The 6,109-nt window shown below is 42.3% G+C and overlaps 1 non-coding gene across 1 annotated transcript; it reads left to right on the forward strand.

Annotated features, from left to right (window-relative positions):
* The first annotated feature begins 5,572 nt into the window (after window positions 1-5,572).
* On the forward strand, window positions 5,573-5,647 carry Trnaw-cca. Its single transcript has one exon. It is a non-coding gene; the product is annotated as a tRNA-Trp (tRNA).
* Window positions 5,648-6,109: the final 462 nt, after the last annotated feature.

Raw genomic sequence — 6,109 nt, forward strand, 5'->3', positions numbered from 1 at the left:
CCTATATGTGAGTTGAAAACTTGTAGAAAGACACTGGCAGAAGAAACACGCCTGGGGAAAGCACTGCACTGTTCCACTCTCAGTTTTGAATCTGGCCAGACGTGATGAAAAGTCACTGCGACAACAACCGGTCGTTTGGTGCAGTTCACTGGATTTGTGTCCATAGATTCCTGGTGGAAATGGGCTCCTGATGCCATATATGCAAATCAGCAACGATCTGGCACACGGTAAGGATTTAGTCTCAATCATTCATCAGGTTATAAAGCACTGTTTATTTATAAGTATCTAACGTACAAAGCTGGGTGATACATGAAAAAGATACACTCACCAAGTTTCAAACATTCACTGTTTGAGCCCAGTTCCGTCGATACGTTCACCAGCGTGTTTCCGCCAATCTTCGTCACAGCAGCAGTGATGCATTCCTGCAGTTCCTGCAGCGTTATTGGCATTGTGGGTACATAAACTTTTTCCTTAAGACCCCCACTACAGGAAGAAATCACATGACGTGAGATCTGGAGCCTGTCACTGGAGAAGAAGAGGCCATACACTGTTGCCTTGAATATGGCACAGAACATATCTATTTGTGGTGAATCCCTTTCCAGCTCCACATAGACGTACAGCAATTCAGGGCGCCCTACTCTCGCAGTGACGATACACGTTTCCCGACGAAGGGAAGGTCGTCTCTTCACTGAATATCAACGTCTCCATGAAGTCATCGTCTTCCACAGCTGCCGGCCGGAGTGGCCGAGCGGTTCTAGGCGCTACAGTCTGGAACCGCGCGACCGCTACGGTCGCTGGTTCGAATCCTGCCTCGGGCATGGATGTGCGTGATGTCCTTAGGTTAGTTAGGTTCAAGTAGTTCTAAGTTCTAGGGGACTGATAACCTCAGAAGTTAAGTCCCATAGTGCTCAGAGCGATTTGAACCGTTTTTTTCTTCAACAGCTGGCTGCATTCAGGCATGAAACTCCAATCATCAGGCATGAACATCTGGAGTTAGGCGTTGTAATAGTCGCAAACGCTAGGGTCTGAAGTACAAACAGTGCCGCAAAACATTCCATCCTCTTTCCTGCAGAAGCCCAATTCGATGTTGGCATAAATGGTTGGCTTCTGTCCGCTGCAAACAAAGATATGTCTCACACACTCCACTGAGAGAAGTGGTCACCCCATACTTTTGCGTTTACACAGACAAACAGTAAGCTGGGTGAAACCACCGGGAAGTGCTCTGGTGTCCAGGTGCAGCTTTTACGTATTTGCGTACGATTTCACGTTGATCGTTCGTAACCAATGAAGACTGCACATATTCTGACACACAAAAACTCCTGCATTGTCGCCTGATGAGTGCAATCACATGCCTGCCATCAAGAGTGTACACAAGCCACGAGACAGGCTTTTTAAACATGGTGAGGGTATCTTTCATATATGACCCGTCTTTACATGTCGTACAGGTGTCACCAAACAATGCTTTGAACCCTATGAATCATTTTGGCGATACATGTAGACTGACTCTGATGAAACAGTATGGCGTGCGTTCGTCAAAAAATCGCCCTGTGCGACGGTTTACGAATGTATTGAAACGCTGTCTGTCCTATACTGCAGATGTATCCTGGACACTGTTGACTTTGGGAACCTGAATATCTGTGTAATCTCCGATATGCTGCGACCCAATGTTTCTTCCACAGATTATTGGCCGGCCGCTGGGGCCGAGCGATTCTAGACGCTTCAGTCCGGAACCGCGAGACTGCTACGGTCCCTGGTTCGAATCCTGCCTCGGGCATGGATGTGTGTGATGGCCTTAGGTTAGTTAGATTTAAGTAGTTCTAAGTTTTAGGGGACTGATGACCTGAGATGTTAAGTCCCATAGTGCTTAGAGCCATTTGTACTATTTGAACCGATTACTATCGGATAACCAGCGAGGTTCTGCCGTATACACTACACATCAGCGTATAATAGATTGCTCAGACACCTTCTCTACACTCTCGCAATATCCAGCCGCAACATTCATGACACATACGTGGTAAATCTTCAAATGTGACAACGCCTCCCATGACTTTTGGTCATTCATATTACTTCCTTGCGCACACTTCATACTGAGAGTACAGTGGCTCAGTATGTTGATTGTAACATGTCTTTGTCACAACATAACCCACCATCGACTGACTGACTCAGTCTCACGCAACATTCCCTTCCAGCATAATGATATGCCATTAACAGACAAATATTTTATAACTTTAAGTTGTATGCAAATTTTGGACCTGCTGCTTGACGATGATTTGGCTTTCAGAAGGGTAAGGGTACCATGGAGGGAATCCAAATGTTGGAATTTATAATGAAAGGAAGACTTTAAGAAAAGTCAAGAACGTTGCCAGGAATTACCGACGTTACAAAAGGGTTCGACAGTGTAAAACGTTGGACGATATTCAAGATTCTAAGAAAAATAGAAGCAAGTTACTGAAAAGTCGGAAAATGTACAACATATACAAGAACAAAGAGGGAATAATAAGAAAACTCACAGATTAAGAAGGGCCTGGACAGGTATATAGCCTTTCGCCCCTACTCTTCAGTCTATACATGGAATCAATGACAGAAACAGAGGCTCTTGAGAGGGATTGACATTCAAGGTGACAGAATATAAACAATAACATTTGCTGTTGTCGCTGCTCTCTTTTGTGAAAGTAATGACGAATTGTAGGACCTGTTTGATGCAACTAACAATCTAATGGGAACAGAGTAGGAACTGAGAGTAAATTGAAGAAAGATGAAAGTAATGAAGAGTGGCAGAAATGAGACTAGCAATAAATCTAATATCAGAATTGGGGCCGCACGTGGTAGCTGCGCGGTCTGGAGCTCCTTGTCATGGTCCGCGCGGCCTTACCCGTCGGAGTTTCGAGTCCTGCCTCGGGCATGGGTGTGGTGGTTTGTCCTCAGCGTAAGTTAGCTTCTGTTAGTGTACGTAGTGTGAAAGTGTTGGGACCGATGACCTAAGTAGTTTGTTCCCGTAAGACCATACCACAATTATTTCAGAATTGGAAACTACGAAGGAGACGAAGTAAAATAATTCTGCTGCCTTGGAAGCAAAAGAACACATGACAGACGAAGCAAGGAGGACATAAAAAGCGTATTAGTAGAGGCAAAGAGGGCATTTGTGGCCATGAGAAGTCTAATAGTCTTAATTTAAGAAAGAAGTTTCTATCGACATGCATTTGGAGAACAACATTATAGGGTAATGAATTATGGACGTTGGGAAAACCGTAAAAGGGAGGAATTGAAGCAGTTGAGATGCACTGCTACAAAACGATGTTGAAAATTAGTTCAACATAAGCGATGAGGAGGTTCTCCAGAGAATCAGCCAAGAAAGGAACATATGGAAAACACTGGAAGAAGCGGCCGGCTGATGGGACATGTCTTAAGATGTCATTGCATAACTTCCATGGTGCTAACGGAGCAGTAGAATGTAAACGCTGCAGGGGAAGACAAACTGGAATGCTTTCAAAAATGATTGAGAACATAGGTTGCAAGTGCTACTGTAAGATGAAGAGGGTGTCACAATAGAGGAATTCATGGTGGACCACACAGGGTCAGTCACAAGAGTGCGGCGTAAGCTGTCACCAGCACACTTGTCGGCAAAGATGTGGCAAGAAAATCGATAGCAGGTGATGGATCAAGTGCGCCTATCAGGAGAGAGGCCAAAGACAGACACCCCAGTAACACACTGACAACGCTCTCTCGGCCGCCAGTATTAACATCTCCGCTGCTGACCAGAGGGTCTCAGTCAGTCACCAGCGCTGTCAAGTCTCCAATGCAGTCAGCCACCAGCGCGGACGCTGGTGCACTAACTCGCATCCTAGTTTGGCGTCTGTCATTCATCGCTAACCCAGACTTATACTTCGCCAGCAGTGAGGCTAGCGTGGACTATTAGCGAAGGGCTTGTACCATAACACATGGACTCTTAAAGTAGCTTCCTGTTTATATAAATAAAGAACCCGTTTTAATACATTTGTGCAATTTTGTTGTAGACAGAGGATACCAGTCGCCAAATAACATCCTCTCCCATGATTCCTATGGTACAAGACTCAGCAGTGGCAACAACTACACAGAAACCAGAGTAATGACTCAAAAAAATTAATGAAACATAGTTTATAATTAACATTAATATAACTCACACAACACATTTCAGTTCAATTACGAATGTTTAATGAGATATCTGAACAGTCTAGCATGTCGTTTTAATAATTTGCCAATTAATGGATGTCAAAATGGATTCAGTGTCACAATGTAATAAAATTAATCGTATTACAAAAATTCACGTTAACGGTTATTTAATTTAAAATGTCAAAACGATTACCAACCGCTTGCGTGTTTGAATTTGTTTTAGTTACTTAACATTGTAAGATGGGTGATAAATTGAAAATTAAATACCTAGTATAATTTAAAACTGTGAATGGCAATCTAATAGCTTATTACCTCAGTACAAAACAATATGTCAGAATTTTGTCCAATATTAGCCCTCGTAAAAGTTTTTGTTCAATTAAACGTGTAACTTCACGAACATAAATTTTGCATTTAGCGGAGAACTGACAAAAATATTTGTTGTCTAGCATCAGTTTGATGAGTGATGATTTTGGCACAGTAGCTGAAAGTAAGGTTATGCTACAAATAGTTATTGTCGGAACTGAAAAATCACAAAAGATCTTGGAATACAAAGGTAATTCTATTGACTCAAGTTAGTACCCATGCATAGATCCTCAGCTCTTACATGTCGTTCACAATGTTACGACATAACAGGCCAAGAAGAAGTTGTGACATCATTACTCAGCGTCCCTCTGTGCAAATGACAGGCGTGGATAAACAAATCTGTTACCCGGTAAGCATTGAGTGTCCATTTTTTTTTTAATATTACGTGGCCGCGATAGAAATTCAAATCAACAGTCTGTGAACTTGCTAATAATAAATAAAAGTTTTCTTGTGATATCTAAGTTCAGTATCTCAGTACCTTCTCAACAGCGCCTGTTGAACAGTTGACGTGTGGATAGATCAGAGCGAGTGAAGAGCGCTTTATGTGAAGTCAAATGGTGCTACGTATTGTGTTCGCGTCGATAAAATTGAACGAGTATCTGCTTACATCATTGCTGTACCTTACAGGCTGAGTCGCTTTATTCCCTAAGTGTAGAATTCCTAGCGGTCTCTAAAGCACGCTAACAGCATGAAATAACTCAACAAAAAAGCCGTTAACGAACAATACCTATCGACTAATTTTGAGGAAAACTTGTCAGTTTTACAATTGACCAATATGGCTGGTAATTTTTTTTCCTTCCATGGAAGCTTGTTAGCGTAATAGATGAAAAGCTTCGTTTGAAAAAGATTACGCGACCACGTAACTGGCCTCAAATAAAGTCACGGGAAAAAATAGGAAGTTTCTGGTATGGCGAATATATGGTAAACAATTGGAGGACTGGGTTTACTTGACCAGCTCGGTGAAACTAAAGTCAGTTTCGCAGGAGAGCTTCTGTAAAGTTTGGAAGGTAGGAGACGAGGTACTGGCAGAAGTAAAGCTGTGAGTACCGGACGTGAGTCGTGCTTCGGTAGCTCAGTTGGTAGAGCACTTGCCCGCCAAAGGCAAAGGTCCCGAGTTCGAGTCTCGGTCGGGCACACAGTTTTAATCTGCCAGGAAGTTTCATATCAGCGCACACTCCGCTGCAGAGTGAAAATCTCATTCTGGATATTAACAAATGGCAAAAGTGCACACGCACTGTAAAACTCTTTAGCATTTTTACAACAAATAAACATAGTAAGTATAAATCATATTGACAAATGACAAAAGTGCACACGCACTGTAGTTCAGAACATATCAGCAAATCACAAAAATGTATATGCAATGAATACAAATCATGCTAACAAAATGACGAAAGTGCACACGCACTGCAGTACAGAACATATCTGGGAATCACAAAATGTATACGTAATGAGTACAAATGGCATAAAGTGCACACGCACTGTAAAACTCTTTAGCATTTTTACAACAAATAAAAATATAAAGGAGTGAAATAAAGTGCACACGCACTGTAGAAGTCTTTAGCATTCTTACATAACATATCATCGAGTGAGATAAAGT

Source organism: Schistocerca americana, chromosome 3 (genome assembly GCF_021461395.2).
Source record: "Schistocerca americana isolate TAMUIC-IGC-003095 chromosome 3, iqSchAmer2.1, whole genome shotgun sequence".
In the NCBI taxonomy this organism is placed as follows: domain Eukaryota; kingdom Metazoa; phylum Arthropoda; class Insecta; order Orthoptera; family Acrididae; genus Schistocerca; species Schistocerca americana.